Source organism: Schistocerca gregaria, chromosome 9, assembly GCF_023897955.1.
Source record: "Schistocerca gregaria isolate iqSchGreg1 chromosome 9, iqSchGreg1.2, whole genome shotgun sequence".
NCBI lineage: Eukaryota > Metazoa > Arthropoda > Insecta > Orthoptera > Acrididae > Schistocerca > Schistocerca gregaria.
Window position 1 is genome coordinate 108,675,033 of NC_064928.1, and position 18,797 is coordinate 108,693,829.

General features: G+C 42.6%; 1 protein-coding gene across 1 annotated transcript in view; it reads right to left on the reverse strand.

Annotated features, from left to right (window-relative positions):
* LOC126292262 (speckle-type POZ protein-like) overlaps window positions 1-18,275 on the reverse strand; it is a 78,134-nt gene extending 59,859 nt beyond the window's left edge. Inside the window, exon 1 of the mRNA XM_049986162.1 lies at window positions 18,084-18,275. The gene's annotated coding sequence lies outside the window, so the exon portion shown is untranslated. The remainder of the gene's footprint in view (window positions 1-18,083) is intronic.
* Window positions 18,276-18,797: the final 522 nt, after the last annotated feature.

The following is an 18,797-nucleotide window of genomic DNA, read 5'->3' on the forward strand; positions in this document are numbered from 1 at the left end:
TATTTTATACTAGAACTGACATGTGATTACATTTTCACGCAATTTGGATGCATAGATCCTGAGAAATCAGTGCCCAGAACAACCACCTCTGGCCGTAAGAACGGCCTTGATGTGCCTGGGCATTGAGTCAAACAGAGCTTGGATGGCGTGTACAGGTACAGCTGCACATGCAGATTCAAAATGATACCACAGTTCATCAAGAGTAGTTCAAATGGCTTTGAGCACAATGGGACTTATCATCTGTGGTCATCAGTCCCCTACAAGTTAGAACTAATTAAACCTAACTAACCTAAGGACATCACACACATGCATGCCCGAGGCAGGATTCGAACCTGCGACAGTAGCGGTCACGCGGTTGCAGACCAAGAGTAGTGACTGATGTATTGTGACGAGCCAGTTGCTCGGTCACCATTGACCAGAGGTTTTCAGTTGGTGAGAGATCTGGAGAATGTGCTGGATAGGGCAGCAGTCGAACATTTTCTGTATCCAGAATGGAACATACAGGACCAGCAACATGCGGTCATGCACTATCCTTCTGAAATGTAGGGTTTCACAGGGATCAAATGAAGGGTAGAGCCACGGGTCGTAACACATGTGAAATGTAACGTCCATTGTTCAAAGTGCTGTCAACGTGAACAAGAGATGACCGAGACGTGCAACCAATGGCACCCCATACCATCACGCCGGGTGATACGCCACTATGGCGATGACGAATATACGTTTCCAATGTGCGTTCACTGCGTTGTCGCTAAACACGGATGCGACCATCATGATGCTGTAAACAGAACCGGGATTCATCCGGAAAAATTACGTTTTGCCATTCATGCACCCAGGTTCGTCGTTGAGTGCACCATCGCAGGAGCTCCTGTCTGTGATTCAGCGTCAAGGGTAACCGGAGCCATGGTCTCCGAGCTGGTAGTCCATGCTGCTGCAAACGTCGTCGAACTGTTCGTGTAGATGGTTGTTGTCTTGCAAACGTCCCCATCTGTTGACTCAGGGATCGAGACGTGGCTGCACGACCCATTACAACTATGCGGATAAGGTGCCTGTCATCTCGACTGCTAATGATACGAGGCCGTTGGGATCCAGCACGGAGTACCGTATTACCCTCCTGAACCCATCGATTCCATATTCTGCTAATAGTCATTGGATCTCGACCAACACGAGCAGAAATGTTACGATACGATAAACTGCAATCGCAATAGGATACAATCCGACCTTTATGAAAGTGGGAAACCTAATTGTATGCATTTCTCCTCCTTACACGAGGCATCATAACAACTTTTCACCAGGCAACGCCGGTTAACTGCTGTTTGTGTATGAGAAATCGGTTGTAAACTTTCCTCATGTCAGCACGTTGTAGGTGTCACCACCAGCGCCAACCTTGTGTGAATGCTCTGAAAAGCTAATCATTTGCATATCACAGCATTTTCTTCCTGTCGGTTAAATTTCGCGTCTGTAGCACGTCATCTTTGTGGTGTAGCAATTTTAATGGCCAGTACTGTAGTAAACCTTGAGATTGTTATGTAGAACATAATGCTTGATACTCTGTGAAATTTTTGTTTGAAAATGAGCATCGACATACATATTACAAGGACTTGAATTTTTAATTACCATTGTTTCTATAACGTATCTTCTCTCGCAAACTACTCAAGCAATAAAACGGAATTTCACGGTTTACATCTGCTTAAGCTGCTAATATTGGAACAGATTTTTGTTTACGGCCATAGTTGCTTTGAAATTAATTTTCCAGTTTTGTGGTACTTGCGACTGCCCTGTTTTTCTCAAATTTTAAAGGACTTTTCTCAGTTAAAATATAATGGAAAAGTGCTGCACAGGATTATTCCGTAAGTTATTGTTAAGAACTATGCCAAATTTCCGGATGTTAGCTTTTATAGTGCCTGAGGAAAGGTACCTTACGACAAAAAACTCAGTTCACAGCAATTTGCATTTAAAGTTTTTATTTCAATTTTTGACAATATCGCTATACGTCTAGTGATTAACGCTGTTCTTATCCGTAGCCTTTGTTCTCTTCCTCATCTTCTTGGAGTAATCTCTTCCCCTTCCTCCTTTGCCTAGCCAAGTTTTGGAGCTTTTCTTCTGCCGCCTAAGCTTTGTCCAGTTGCGCCTCATTCATGCTCCTGAGTATCTTCGATCTGAATGTGCCTGGATGGAAGCCTGGTCTGTGTAGGCATGTAATCCTGCTTACATTTCCACTATTGAACACTAGACAGGCGTCACATGCAGCTGTCTTCACGACAACTGAGGAAACAAACATTGTACTTGGACAACGCATCCATTTAACGTGATCGTGGCTCTCATTTGCATTTTGCGTCTTCCCATGTACACATTTTTTTCAGCGTTTCAGGATTGGCTAGGAAACCAAATCCACTGGAAAACCCGTCTTTGGTACTGTACACAGCATCACCCATCCCTTCGCTAAGTTTCTCTTTGATGAACTTAGAGACTTTGTCGATAATTGTTCTTCACGTTTTGGAGTAGCATCTGTAACACTATTATTTAAATTTCCTGTACCTTTTACACTTGAAATTCGATATTTCCTCACTTTTTTGAATATGTGTACATTGTTATGGTCCATTACGGGCAAAACAGGTTGATATATGCAAAACTAAAAACTGAAATAAGTTTGTAGAACGTATTATTGAAAAAAAACATGTTGTAAACAAAGGAACAAGTAAAGATAATCTTTCTCATAATTTTCTAAGCTCATCTGCAGTTCATTTCGATTGTGTGAACGATAAATTAACGCACAAAAAATTTTTAGCATAGAGAAGGTGTGGATCACAACGTAGAAAGACATCATGTTACAGATTCCAACAAAATCAGTCGTGAGATTATCGCAAGAAGCTAAACACTCGCATACAACAGAACAAAGGCCGTAACTAAAGAACTGGGATGTATACGCATAAAATTACTGCAGTGCAGCAATATATTGTATGGACCATGCGAAACGAACAGCGTCTTACTAATGGTATTGTAGATTTGTTAATCGACGTGAAGTTGGTGTTTCAGATAGAACCTTCTTCACTGATGAAGTAAGTTTCACTTAACTAACTATATTAATTTCAAAAACTCACGAATTTGGCTATCATTAAATCCACATGCCTTAAGACAAACGCCACAGTACGCAGAGAAAATCGGAGGACTCCCATAACGCAAGCACGAATTACAGGGCTTATCTTTTCTATATTGCCGTCACTTCCGATATCTACTGCTGCCAGCTAATTTCTCCAGTTATTGCTCTGCCGAATGAAAATGAGATCAATCATTCACTTTCCAACAAGACAATGACACTGTTCACACAGTACACCAGTCCCTACGAATTTTAGATGAAATACTTGGAGACTGAGTAATTACGAAAGTCTCTGCAACCAGGCTTACTTCATCTGTCTCCGCCCGACTATTTCCTTTAGGGTGCTGCTAAGACATTGGTGTATCAAAATAACCCATAGATAACCGATGAAGTGAAGCCAGCGTAATTGATTACCTGCATTCGATTAAACTTGAAGAATGGGTAAAAGTATTCGCAAATAAATGCGAATGTGTTGAACTATGCCTTCGAGAAAGAGGAAAACGTTTCCAGTACCTACTGCAGTACTGGTGAGTGCAGTGTATTTAATTGTAATTAATATAATTAATAAATTTGATTGTTTTAATTGTGTTGTTGTTGTTGCGGTCTTCAATCCTGAGACTGGTTTGATGCAGCTCTAAATGTTACTCTATCCTGTGCAAGCTTCTTCATCTCCCAGTACCTACTGCAATCTACATCCTTCTGAATCTGCTTAATGTATTCATCTATTGGTCTCCCTCTACGATTTTTACCCTCCACGCTGCCCTCCAGTACTAAATTGGTGATCCCTTGATGCCTCAGAACATGTCCTACCAAGCGATCCCTTCTTCTAGTCTAGTTGTGCCACAAACTTCTCTTCTCCCCAATCCTATTCAATACCACCTCATTAGTTATGTGATCCACCCATCTAATCTTCAGCATTCTTCTGTAGCACCACATTTAGAAAGCTTCCATTCTCTTCTTGTCTAAACTATTTATCGTTAATGTTTCACTTCCATACATGGCTACACTCCATACAAATGCATTCAGAAACTAATTCCTGACACTTAAATCTATACTCGATGTTAACAAATTTCCCTTCTTCAGAATAGCTTTGCTTACCATTGTCAGTCTACATTTTATATCCTCTCTACTTTGACCATCATCAGTTATTTTGCTCCCCAAATAGCAAACCTCCTTTACTACTTTAAGTGTCTCATTTCCTAATCTAATTCCCTCAGCTTCACCCGACTTAATTCGACTACATTCCATCATCCTAGTTTTGCTTTTGTTGATGTTCATCTTATGTCCTCCCTTCAAGACACTGCCCATTCCGTTCAACTGCTCTTCCAAGTCCTTTGTTGTCTCCGACAGAATTACAATGTCGTCGGCAAACCTCAAAGTTTTTATTTCTTCTCCATGGATTTTAATACCTACTCCGAATTTTTCTTTTGTTTCCTTCACTGATTGCTCAAAGTACAGGTTGAATAGCATCTGGGAGAGGCTACAACCCTGTCTCACTCCCTTCCCAACCATTGCTTCCCTTTCATGTCCCTCGACTCTTATAACTGCCATCTGGTTTCTGTACAAATTGTAAATAGCCTTTCGCTCCCTGTATTTAACCCCTGCCATCTTCAGAATTTGAAAGAGAGTATTCCAGTAAACATTGTCAAAAGCTTTCTCCATGTCTACAATTGCTAGAAACGTAGGTTTGGCTTTCCTTAATCTGTCTTCTAAGATAAGTCGTAGGGTCAGTATTGCCTCACGTGTTCCACTATTTTTACGGAATCCAAACTGATCTTCCCCAAGGTCGGCTTCGTCTGTAAAGAATTCGCGTTAGTATTTTGCAGCTGTGACTTATTAAACTGATAGTTCGGTAATTTTCAGATCTGTCAACACCTGCTTTCTTTTTGGGACTGGAATTATTATATTATTCTTGACGTCTGAGGGTATTTCACCTGTCTCATACATTGTCTGTCTCATTAAGTGTATGGCAGTGCAACCTCCTTTAACGTGCACCTCCCGTAAAGCGCAATTCGCATAACGAGTAAAACAAATTCTAAAAAAATGACTCGCTTAGCGACCGATGTTTCGCATAGCGAGTGACGAAGATTTTTAGTGTCACGTCACCAGCCGTTGGCGCGTGGCGATTGGAAACGTTCAACAATATGAACACCTTTCATTGTCGGCATCGGCATATGAACAATGTCTTTTTTACGTACTGCAGTCTGGGTTTAGCGCTCTTGCTGCTGCCAGTGCAGCTTGAGATCGCACATGTTTCTAAACTTGTGTTCCCGCAGTGTTTTTTTTTATGTGTGTGCAAATGTTAATAACTTTCGTAGAAATGTCGCCGAAGACATTCTGGGTGGAGATTTTAATTTGCCGGATATAGACTGGGAGACACAAACGTTCATAACGAGTGGTAGGGACAAAGAATCCAGTGAAATTTTTTAAAGTGCTTTATCTGAAAACTACCTTGAGCAGTAAAACAGAGAATCGACTCGTGGCGATAACATGTTAGACCTTCTGGTGACAAACAGACCCGAACTATTTGAAAAAGTTAACGCAGAATAGGGAATCAGCGATCATAGAGCGGTTACTGCATCGATGATTTCAGTCGTAAATAGAAATATTAAAAAAGGTAGGAAGATTTTTCTGTTTAGCAAAAGTGACAAAAAGCAGATTACAGAGTACCTGACGGCTCAACACAAAAGTTTTGTCTCAAGTACAGATAGTGTTGAGGATCAGTGGATAAAGTTCAAAATCATCGTACAGCATGCGTTAGATGAGTATGTGCCAAGCAAGATCGTAAGAGATGGAAAAGAGCAATCGTGGTACAAGAACACGAGTTAGAAAACTGCTGCGGAAGCAAAGGGAACTTCACAGCAAACATAAACATAGCCAAAGCCTTGCAGACAAACAAAAATTTTGCGAAGCGAAGTGTTGTGTGAGGAGGGCTATGCGAGAGCGTTCAATGAATTCGAAAGTAAAGTTCTATGTACTGACTTGGCAGAAAATCCTAGGAAATTCTGGTCTTATGTCAAAGCGGTAGGTGGATCAAAACAAAATGTCCAGACACTCTGTGGCCAAAATGGTACTGAAACAGAGGATGACAGACTAAAGGCCGAAATACTAAATGTCTTTTTCCAAAGCTGTTTCACAGAGGAAGACTGCACTGCTGTTTCACAGAGGAAGACTGCACTGTTGTTCCTTCTCTAGATTGTCGCACAGATAACAAAATGGTAGATATAGAAATAGACGACAGAGGGATAGAGAAACAATTAAAATCGCTGAAAAGAGGAAAGGCCGCTGGACCTGATGGGATACCAGTTCGATTTTACACAGAGTACGCGAAGGAACTTGCCCCCTTTCTTGCAGCGGTGTACCGTAGGTCTATAGAAGAGCGTAGCGTTCCAAAGGATTGGAAAAGGGCACAGGTCATCCCCGTTTTCAAGAAGGGACGTCGAACAGATGTGCAGAACTATAGACCTATATCTCTGACGTCGATCAGTTGTAGAATTTTGGAACACGTATTATGTTCGAGTATAATGACTTTTCTGGAGACTAGAAATCTACTCTGTAGGAATCAGCATGGGTTTCGAAAAAGATGGTCGTGTGAAACCCAGCTCGCGCTATTCGTCCACGAGACTCAGAGGGCCATAGACACGGGTTCACAGGTAGATGCCGTGTTTCTTGACTTCCGCAAGGCGTTCGACACAGTTCCCCACAGTCGTTTAATGAACAAAGTAAGAGCATACGGACTATCAGATCAATTGTGTGATTGGATTGAAGAGTTCCTAGATAACAGAACGCAGCATGTCATTCTCAATGGAGAGAAGTCTTCCGAAGTAAGAGTAATTTCAGGTGTGCCGCAGGGGAGTGTCATAGGACGGTTGCTATTCACCATATACGTAAATGACCTTGTGGAAGATATCGGAAGTTCACTGATGCTTTTTGCAGATGATGCTGTGGTGTATCGAGAGGTTGTAACAATGGATAATTGTACTGAAATGCAGGAGGATCTGCAACGAATTGACGCATGGTGCAGGGAATGGCAATTCAATCTTAATGTACACAAGTGTAATGTTCTGCGAATACATAGAAAGATAGATCCCTTATCGTTTAGCTACAAAATAGCAGGTCAGCAACTGGAAGCAGTTAATTCCATAAATTATCTGGGACTACGCATTAGGAGTGATTTAAAATGGAATGATCATATAAAGTTGAATGTCGGTAAAGCAGATGCCAGACTGAGATTCATTGGAAGAATCCTAAGGAAATGCAATCCGAAAATAAAGGAAGTAGGTTAAAAGTACGCTTGTTCGCCCACTGCTTGAATACTGCTCAGCAGTGTGGGATCCGTACCAGATAGGGTTGATAGAAGAGAGAGAGAAGATCTAACGGAGAGCAGCGCGCTTCGTTACAGGATCATTTAGTAATCGCGAAAGCGTTACGGAGATGATGGATAAACTCCAGTGGAAGACTCTGCAGGAGAGACACTCAGTAGCTCGGTATGAGCTTTTGTTGAAGTTTCGAGAACATATCTTCAGCGAAGAGTCAAGCAGTATATTGCTCCCTCCTACGTATACCTCGCGAAGAGACCATGAGGATAAAATCAGAGAGATTAGACGCCACACAGAAGCACACCGACAATCCTTCTTTCCACGAACAATATGAAACTGGAATAGAAGGGAGAACCGTTAGAGGTATTCAGGGTAACCTCCGCCACACACGGTGAGGTGGCTTGCGGAGTATGGATGTAGATGTAGAAGATAAAACCGCGAGAAGACGACCACAAGAGACAAGAAATTATCTTAGAAATGAAACGTAAAACCATATAAAAACGCGGACGTGGTATTAGCGTTGCGGATTTAGCACGCACATGCAGTCGGGATGCATCAACTGTTTGCACTATCCTCAAGAACGAGGACAAGATGGAAATGGAAATGAGCGTTTGGCGTCATTGGCCGGGAGGTCCCTAACGGGGCAGGTCCGGCCGCCTTCGTGCAGGTTTTATTACAGTGGACGCCACATTGGGCGACCTGCGCGCCGGATGGGGGTGTAATGATGTCGAAGACAACACGACACACAGTCTCTGAGCCGAGAAGATCCCCGACCCAGCCGTGAATCGAACCCGGGCCCGTAGGACGGCAAGCCGTCACGCTGACCATATCGGTGTACGACGATAAGTGTACGCACATAGGTGCTTCACAGGGAGTGACAATATCTAAACAACGGTTTCGTATTCTGGACGATGTCGAAAGGTTGCTCCGTATATGGATAAATGAAAAAAACAATTGCAAGGCGCCACTATTAACGAGAACATCATTTGTCAGAAGGCGACGATGATTTTCGTCGACCTCGCTAAGAAGACGACGGGATCATCAGCGGCCGAAGAAGCGTTTAACCTTCCTATTGTGTTCCAAACAGAAACACACATATTGTGCCACTAAAAATATTATATATTCTTAGATGACTCTTCAAAACACATTTTGTATTCAGTTTTTTATGTAGAAAAACAGAAGTTTGAACTTTTCCAAATGTTCATACATTTTACTTCAAAATAGTGTTTGTATCGCGTTTTTCGCATACAAGCGCATGTTGTAGCTTAAAATTTATTATACACAATAACTATCTTAAAATTTAAGTTTACTTATTTTCTCTTTCGATCTTTCTTCGGTCCAAACTCTTTGCAACGGCCCCTCTTTCTTTCCTTTTTTTCCAGCAATATTTTCCAACCTTACTTTGATTTTGTTAGGAATATTTTTAGTTATTCTTTCCTCTCGCATCGGTTTTGTTAGCTCATATTCAAGTTCTCTTAGAAACAGTCGTATTTTGAGCAATTTGTTTTGTTTGTAGCCAGGATCAGTGTGTACATACAACACATAAGCATTTATTGCGGCAATGTCTAGCATGTTATAGAACAAACAAACAGGCCATCTTTTTGTACACCTTTTACAGGAATAAGTGCTGACAAGTTTGTCTGTTGTGTCAACTCCTCCTTTGGTTTTGTTGTAATGTAGTATTATTTCAGACTTCTTCTGCTCTTCTGAAGACAAGCTACAGTCACAGTGCATCATAGAGAGTTATACTAATGCTTTATTCTTTTTTGGCACGTACGTAACTAGTGTTGCATCCCTCTGAAATGCAAAGATGGTTGACAACTCTGGTCTGCCATTGTTTGCCAGATATTCCTTCGAAATCTCAGCTTTGTTAGATTCTTCTTTAGAAGTTCTTTGGCCAGGGTGTAATCCGTAAAGAAATTACACTGTGTAACAATGAAAATGTAAATCGAATGAAAACAGTCAACTCCGGTCAGTTCAAAAAAATGGTTCAAATGGCTCTGAGCACTATGGGACTCAACTGCTGTGGTCATCAGTCCCGTAGAACTTAGAACTACTTAAACCTAACTAACCTAAGGACATCACACACATCCATGCCCGAGGCAGGATTCGAACCTGCGACCGTAGCAGTCGCACGGTTCCAGACTGCGGGCCTAGAACCGCGAGACCACTGCGGCCGGTTCCTGTCAGTTCTAATGTGCTGATTGCGAATATCACAAAGACAATTCAAAATTAGCTCTAGTTTACGTTTTACGCTGTTTTATTACGTTGAAGTAATTATATACGCATTTTTATGTTAAGCTTAAAATCAAATATTATAATGGTTTGTCAAAGTCATAATAACTGGATTATATTATTGTCCCTGGTCTTAAATGTGTGCACTATTTTGGATATAAACATTTCGATACCAATGTTAGTGATTTTTTATCTCCCTTCTCTTCAACTTCACTTACTTCATTTATGCATGTAATAATTTCTGCACATTTGTTTCCAGATTAACTACCAGTTGTTCAAGTTGACTGCTATTGAAGGGAACAAAAATGCCACGAGTTTGTGTTAACAGTGCTGACACATTTTTCTGCATGTGTGGAGAAGTGACATTTGCTTTACAAAAACTGCAAATAACTCCATTGAATAAAAAAGCTTACAGTTGTTATTCTGGGTGCAAAATAGGCGTGGGAAGGAGTTACCAAAAGAACTCTCAGTTCTGCTTGGAAGAAACTTTGGTCGGAGTGCGTTCTCGAATGTGACTCTGAGGCATTTGAGTCAGTGCCTGTGGAGGCCGTAGTCAACGACATGGTGTCTTTGGCCAAGGGCGTGGAACTAGAAGTGGGTGATATCGATGAGCTTGAGGAAGATCACAACCAAGAAATGGCCACCGAAGAGCTTACGGAGTTGCAGTGTGTTTCACAGCAGAAAATTGTGGAGAGGAATTCTTCAGAGGAGGAGGAGGAGGAAGAGACGGTAACAGCAAAGCAGCAATCTTCTGGCGCAATAAGAGAAATGCTGAATATACGGGAATCGGTTGTATCGTACATAACCTCGATTAAGCAGTGATTATGCACGCTACAAATTTATTTGACGGTGCTCTGTCACATTTTCGCCAAGTGTTGAAGCGACAGCAGAAACAAACGACTATAGATAACAAACAAACGACTATAGATGGCTTCCTAATAAAAAGGAATTACTTATGTATCGTGAATAATAATGTACATAACACTGTATGTTTAATTTACTTTGAATAAACGGCACGAATGAGATAAAACTTGCAGTACTTTTTGTGCATGGAAACCTTTATGGTTGAAGAATGAGATTTTCACTCTGCAGCGGAGTGTGCGCTGATATGAAACTTCCTGGCAGATTAAAACTGTGTGCCTGACCGAGACTCGAACTCGGGACCTTTGCCTTTCGCGGGCAAGTGCTCTACCAACTGAGCTACCGAAGCACGACTCACGTCCCGTACTCACAGCTTTACTTCTGCCAGTATCCGTCTCCTACCTTCCAAACTTCACAGAAGCTCTTCTGCGAACCTTGTAGAACTAGCACTCCTGAAAGATAAGCGGGAAATCCGGGTTCGGGTCCTGATCAGACACAAATTTTCATTGTCATCATTCCATTCTACAGCTGATGGTGGTCATGATTCGCAGTTGCGATTTCATCTGACTGTTGGGATGGTAAACACTGCTTTTACAGTTTTTCTTCGTGTGGATTGATTTGTGTCCTGAGTCCTTCTCCGGCCTGTTTGGGATCCTTAATCATTGTCGATTTTACAAACAACCCTGTGGCTTGTTTTTCTTTGGCAGTTTCAATTTTCTTCTCTGCTGTGTTCTTCCCTTGCTGCTTGCAACTATTGCAGCAAACGAGGCTTTTTCTCTGTTTCTGTCTTCAGATTTTCGATTTCCGTCTTTAGTTTCTCGTTTTTATCACCTAAACCCAATTCTTCTAACTCAAACCCTCTTACGAGAACTCCCAGCCTGTTGTGTTCATCTATTAAAAGGCCAATATGACCTTGCTAGTCTTAGTGAGTCAGCTGATGCTAGGTCGTGTCTTGCAGTGGCAACAGTGTAGAACTCGTCCAAGTCGTGCGTGATCTCGTTTTCGTGTGTTCACTTGGCCTTTCAAATATGCTTGGGTCAAGGCAAAAGCGTTCAGTTTTTGTTCATCCATGAAAGAGTTTTACACAAACAATCTCACACGCTGCTTCAATTCCTGCGTCAGTAGATTTGAGTAGATTCATCTCTGCTGCAACAAATACACCACCTCCTCTTCTGATTAGCCTATCCTTTCGATATACGCTTAAATTTTCCCCAAGCGATCCGCTGCTCTCTACTTTATGTTTTAACCAGCGTTCTGTACCTACTGTAATGTGAGCATCACTTCCTTGTAACAGTGCCCCAAACTCTGCCGCTTGATTGCTAAAACTTCGACAGTTACTGAGTGGGATTTTTATACATTTGTCTGTCATTTCTATGGATCTTATATATTGACTCTTCCGGGTTTACTATAACTACCGTTATCTGGATTGAACGAAGAGTCACCTAATCTAAAAAAAAATCCTTGTGTGCACCCCACACGCAGTCATACACCTGTTTTGTGCATATTTGACCCATTTAAGTGAACCCTTCAGTTCTGAAACCTACGGCGCTAGTCTAAGAAGTCACACCGTAGCTTGTCACAGAATCTTCTCAGTCTCTGGTTCAAGCCTTGCACTTGACTCAGAACCAGGGCAGTATGATCTGTTCTGAGAAAAAAAAAAGGTTTTAAATTGTAGGACAAAGAACTTAGAACTGCTTAAACCTAACTAACCTAAGTACATCACACACATTCATGCACGAGGCAGGATTCGAACCTGCGACCGTAGCAGCCGCACGGTTCCGGACTGCGCGCCTTTTTTTTATGTAATTTATTTTGTTCGTTATTCTTCGGTTCAATTGTTCGTGGCGGACGTCACCTGACGCCCATTGAAGTTCGTTTTTGATCCATTCACTAAGTTTTTTTTTTTATTTTTTTTTTTTACAGATAGCAGTTCACCCCCTGACCGAACACTCTGAGCTACCGTGCCGGCATTCCGCGAGACCACCGCGGCCGGCCATATATCAGATATTTATCGGGTGCAGTAGGTGGCTGATGGAAGGCAACACAGATTGCTACGTACAGTGCTGCTTCATTCTGCAAGTTGAAATGCTAAGAAACATGTAATTGTGAGAGTGGTTTAATTCATATCTTACTCGGTATATCAGCTTTTCTCTCTGGGAGATTACGCAAATATTGAGTAAATTTAGAGTCACTGTTTCAGCTCGCGTCAGCGTCCAGTTTGCTCGTTCACAAAAGTGAGGTCCTACAACGGTCCATCTCGTTATTATCTGCCAAAGCTTTAATTAGCGGTGCTCTGACTTGCCAATCCGCGATTGTATCTTACATGCTCTGTAGTATTTTCTACTAAACTATCAGTGCTCTAGCTAAATTTCCGTAATTCATTTAACTGAGCATGCATTGTGCTTGCAAGTCTAACATTTCACTCATATGTAGCTTCCTTATGGCACATAGTCCGCCCCAAGCAGATCTGTCTTCCCCTCAGTCTTCACTCTGACACGAATTCGTACGGGACAGCAGTGTGTAGTGATATTACACAATTTTACAGTCCAATCCAGTGTCAGTCGTTCTAGAGAATGGTAATAAGTGTCATAGTTTTCAGTACTCATTTTTAAATTACCAGGTTCCTAGCACCAACATCATCATAGTCGGCAGTATAAATCAGAAAAGTACAAATTACATTCAGTGTTCAAGTAGTCATCTCCATAACGCTGTAACGAGTTTGCATTACCGTGAGCAGTATTAGATTGAGAATTCTCTCTCTTAAATTCAGAAGGCCGTGGTGGCCGAGCGGTTCTAGGCGCTCAGTCCGGAACCACACGACTGCTGCGGTCGCAGGTTCGAATCCTGCCTCGGGCATGGATGTGTGTGATGTCCTAAGGTTAGTTAGGTTTAAGTAGTTCTAATTTATAGGGGACTGATAAAAACCACAACAAAGGGAAGACTAATGCGTGTGACAAAACAGGTGTTGAAAAATGGTTCAAATGGCTCTGAGCACTATGGAACTTAACATCTGAGGTCATCAGTCCCCTAGAACTTAGAACTACTTAAACCTAACTAACCTAAGGACATCACACACATCCATGCCCGAGGCAGGATTCGAACCTACGACCTTAGCAGTTGCGCGGTTCCGGACGGAAGCACCTAGAACAGCTCGGCCACCACAGCCGGCACGGATGTTGACATAAAATTCAACAGAATGATTAGTGATGTGCGTGACGATCAAGCGTGTGACAAACAATAGCACAGAGAACAAGAACAAGATTTATGAATTTTCTCAAGCTGTAAAAGGAGGAGGACAGGAAAGAGGAACTTGATTCCTGTTGGTCCAGAGAGAAACGGGGAATACTAGGAATGACCTTGAATGTACCACATTCATTTCTCAGGTGCATATGGAGGGCACTTCATCGCAGGCGGCTGCGGGGGCAGGATGGAAATGGAGGGTGACCTTGAAGGTATCCCAGAAGACATCACCAGAAGTGACCCTGAGGTAAGATGGTTATCTTGGCTTGAACTGGCAGTGCCCTGCTACTCTACACATGCCAAAATATAACAGGAATAACTACGGAAACACTTCAACACTCTCCCAGTGGGTTGCACGAATGGGGACAACTACATCAGATGCTGTGACAATGATTAAAACGAAAGTATCAATGTGCATTAAAGTACGTAATTAAGTTTACGTGCTCAGTAAACTATATAAAAGGGCAGCACTGAACACGACAATGAGCAACTCGAAGCATTCAGCTCTGGTCAGGGACTTTTTCCCCTGACGGAGATAGCTGCAACTCGATCGAAATGTCACTTCATTTTAGAATCAAATTTGCACTCTGCACCGGAGTGTGCACTGATCTGAAACTTCCTGGCAGATTAAAACTGTGTGCTGGACCGAGACTCGAACTCGGCACCGTTGCCTTTCGCGGGTAAGTGCTCTACAAACTGAGCTACCCAAGCACGACTCACGCCCCCTCCTCACAGCTTCACTGCTGCCAGTATCTAGTCTCCTACCTTCCAAACCTCACAAAAGCTCTCCTGTGAACCTTGCAGAACTAGCACTGCTGGAAGAAAGGATATTGCTGAGACATGGCTTAGCCATAGCCTGGGGGAAGTTTCCAGAATCCACATGGTAGAGCACTTGACCGCGAAAGGCAAAGGTCTCGAGTTCGAGTCTCGGCCCGGCACACAGTTTTAATCTGCCAGAAAGTATCACATCAGGACCCACTCCAATGCAGAATGAAAATTTAATTCTGGGAACATCCCCCAGGCTGTGGCAAAGCCGTGTCTCCGCAATATCCTGTCTTCCAGGAGTGCTAGTTCTGCAAGGTTTACAGGAGAGCTTCTGCGAGGTTTGGAAGGTAGGAGACGAGACACTGGCAGAAGTGAAGCTTGACGACGGGCCAGGAGTCGTACTTGGGTAGCTCAGGTGGTAGAGCACTTGCCTGCGGAAGGCAGAGGTCTCCAGTTCGAGTCTCGGTCCGGCAGACAGTTTTAATCTGGCAGGAAGTTTCACTTCATTTTAGTCTTTTATAAGTTAGAAGACTTCGCCATACAGAAAAATATTGCCTATTTACAGTAGGCTCTCACGTCGAGACCTTCGTTTGATTTCTTGAACTACTTATGCACTCATTCAGCGTTCGTCATATACCAACGGGAAAAACTCGCAACCCCAAACAATAATTAAAGTAGGGAAATAAATTTCGCGAATACGTTTGTCTATGTAACTTATTTAAATGATTAACACTGCAAGATCACAGACTAATGTAAGCGTGAGATATGCCACTGCAAATGTAAAATGCTAGTACATTCATAACCGGTGAAAACGCCAGAATGTTGAGTGCAAGCGTACAAACATTGTACAGGTGACAGATGTCAGTTTGTGGGATGGGGTTCCATGCCTGTTGCAATTCGTCGATCAAGACAGGGACAGTTAATGCTGCTTGTGGATGGCGACGGAGTTGTCGTCCGATGATATCCCATTGTTGTTGTTGTTGTTGTTGTGGTCTTCAGTCCTGAGACTGGTTTGATGCAGCTCTCCATGCATCTCTATCCTGTGCAGGCTTCTCCATCTCCCAGTATCTACTACAGCCTACATCCTTCAGAATCTGCTTAGTGTAGTCATCTCTTGTTCCACCCTCTACGATTTTTACCCTCCACGCTGCCCTCCAGTACTAAATTGGCGATCCCTTGATGCCTCAGAACATGACCTACCAACCGATCCCTTCTTCTAGTCAAGTTGTGCCACAAACTCCTCTTCTGCCCAATTCTATTCAATACCTCCTCATTAGTTCTACCCATCTAATCTTCATCATTCTTCTGTCTCACCACGTTTCGAAAGCTTCTATTGTCTTCTTGTATAAACTACTTATCGGCCATGTTTCACTTCCATACATGGCTACACTAAATACAAATACGTTCAGAAACGACTTCCTGACATTTAAATCAATACTCAATGTTAACAAATTTCTCTTCTTCAGAAACGCTTTCCTTGCCATTGCCAGTCTACGTTTTATATCCTCTCTACTTCGACCATCATCAGTTATTTTGCTCCCCAAATAGCAAAACTCCTTTACTGCTTTAAGTGTCTCATTTACTAATCTAATTCCCTTAGCATCACCCGACTTAATTCGACTACATTCCCATACATGCTCGATTAGAGACAGATCTGGTGATCGAGGCAACGTGTCGACACTCTGTAGAGCATGTTGGGTTACAATAGCGGTATGTGGGCGAGCGTTATTCTGTTGGAAAACACCCCTTGGAATGATCATGAATGGCAGCAGAACAAGCCGAATCACCAGACAGGCGTATAGATTCTCAGTCAGGGGATGAACACCAGAGTATTCCTGCAGTCATACGAAATCGCTCCCCAGACCATAACTCCATGTATAGGTCCCGTGTGACTAGATTGCAGATAGGTTTGTTATAGACCCTCAATTCGCATCCTTCTAACCAACACAGGGCCACCAGTGGTACCGAGGCAGAACCAGATTTCATCAGGAAACACAACAGACCTCCACCCTGCCCTCCAATGAGCTCTTGCTTGACACCACTGAATTCGCAAATGGCTGTGGCGTAGAGTCAGTGGAATGCATGCTACAGTGCATCTATCGCGGAGCTCTCCTCGAAGTAACCGATTTGTAGCAGTTTGTTGTGTCATTGTGGTGCCAGAGTATTTATGAAACCCCATGTAGATGTTTGTCGTAATGAGCATATGCGTTCACAGTTACGTGCATTGATCTAAGCTTGGAAACCAGAATGTCAGTTTTCTATCAAAATAAATAGGTGGTACATAAAACTGCACTCTTACTAGGAGCTCAGATGTTAAGTATCCATAGCTAAGTCCACAGTTATAAATGTACAGCTAACAAGGGAACCCTCAAACCGCACCCCTCTCAGATTTAGTTATAAGTTGGCACAATGGATAGGCCTTGAAAAACTGAACACCGATCAATCGAGAAAACAGGAAGGAGAAGTAGTGTGGAACTTTGAAAAAAATCAGCAAAATATACAAACTGAGTAGTCTATGCGCAAGATAGGCAACATCAAGGATAGTGTGATCTTAGCAGCGCCGTGGTCGCGTGGTTAGCGTGAGCAGCTGCGGAACGAGAGGTCAGTGGTTCAAGTCATCCCTCGACTGAAAATTTTATTTTCGCAAAGTTATGATCTGTCCGTTCGTTCATTGACGTCTCTGTTCACTGTAATAAGTTTAGTGTCTGTGTTTTGCGACCGCACCGCAAAACTGTGCGATTAGTAGACGAAAGGACGTGCCTCTCCAATGGGAAACGAAAACATTTGATCGCAAGGTCACAGGTCAACCGATTCCTCCACAGGAAAACACGTCTGATATATTCTATGCGACACTGGTGACGGCATGTGCGTCACATGACAGGAATATGTTGTCGACCCACCTAACTTGTACACCTGGCGAAAGAGTAAAAAGATTCTTCTACTTTGCCCGATTTAGGTTTTATTGTGGATGTGATAATCGTCCCCAAAAAGTGATAAAAACATAAGAGTTTGTCACATAAACTGCAACAAATGACTGCAACAGTTTCACAGTCGCACAGTTTATCCTGTGCTCTGTCAAAACATATGTTTTCAACGTTTTCAAATTTTTCCGTGTGTAGACCGTCAAATCCTGCATATGTCCAAGCATATCTGAACATGTCCTGGAATTTTGAAGAGAGAAGTTGATTAAATTAAACTATTCACTCGAGGGAAGACTTGAATCATAGACCTCTCGTTTCGCAGCTGCTCACGCTAACCACGGGACCACGGTGCTCCTGAGATCACACTATCGTTGATGTTGCCTATCTTGCGCATGGACTACTCAGTTTGTATATTTTGCTTGTTTTTTTCATAGTTCCACACAACTTCTTCCTGTTTTCTCGATTGATGTGTGTTCAGTTTTACAAGGCCTATCAACTGTGCCAACTTATAACTTAATCTGAGGGGGAGGGGGGAGGGTGCGATGGGGAGGTTCCCTTGTAAGATATAGTACCAAGAGGAAATGTAAACAGTACAATGAAATTTCTTTATGAAACGATAACCATAAAAGCACAGGAGATTCAACTTACCACGTCCTTCAGAAACTGTTTCGCAGGCGTCAGAGCCAGCTGTTGATCAATGTTGCAGTCCAAAGCTGTTGCTGGCACAAACAGTTTCTAGGTCGCCAGCTGATCCTGATGTTTACGCAGTTTCGTTGCCTGTTCACATCTGGCGATATCAGACACCACGTTAAGGTATTCTCACAAGATTTTCAAACTGCGAATATCACTCCTAACAACGTGACCCTCTATCTCCAGCTGAAGATAGCGATAGCTGCAAACAGATAACAGTGTTACGCCCATTCTGACAATGGTATGTTTCCTATCTCGCCAAAATTCCTGTCGGCATTCTACAGGGAACTGCACTCATCACTGTTTGGGCACGGTAACTTACAGCGGTTACATACCTAAAGAATTTGTTTTTGTGTCATGTAGATGAACCCAGTGCCAGAGTGCTGTTACACTACCAGATCAGCAGCACACCGCATATTAATCTGTCACGGCGACATTTATACGCTTCAGAGTGGCAGCAGCGATAAAGTTGTAAGAAAGCGTCATAAAATGCACTGACTACGAGGAATAAACTTTCACATTTATTACAAACCATTTCTGTTTTCTAAAACGTGGACTTCCATGGCCAGAAATGTCACACTTTATTACCTGAGGAAACACACAAAATCAGCTTTATTTATGCCAAGACGCGTTTGGTGCTTTCATCCATCTTCATAATTATGGCGTGAAACT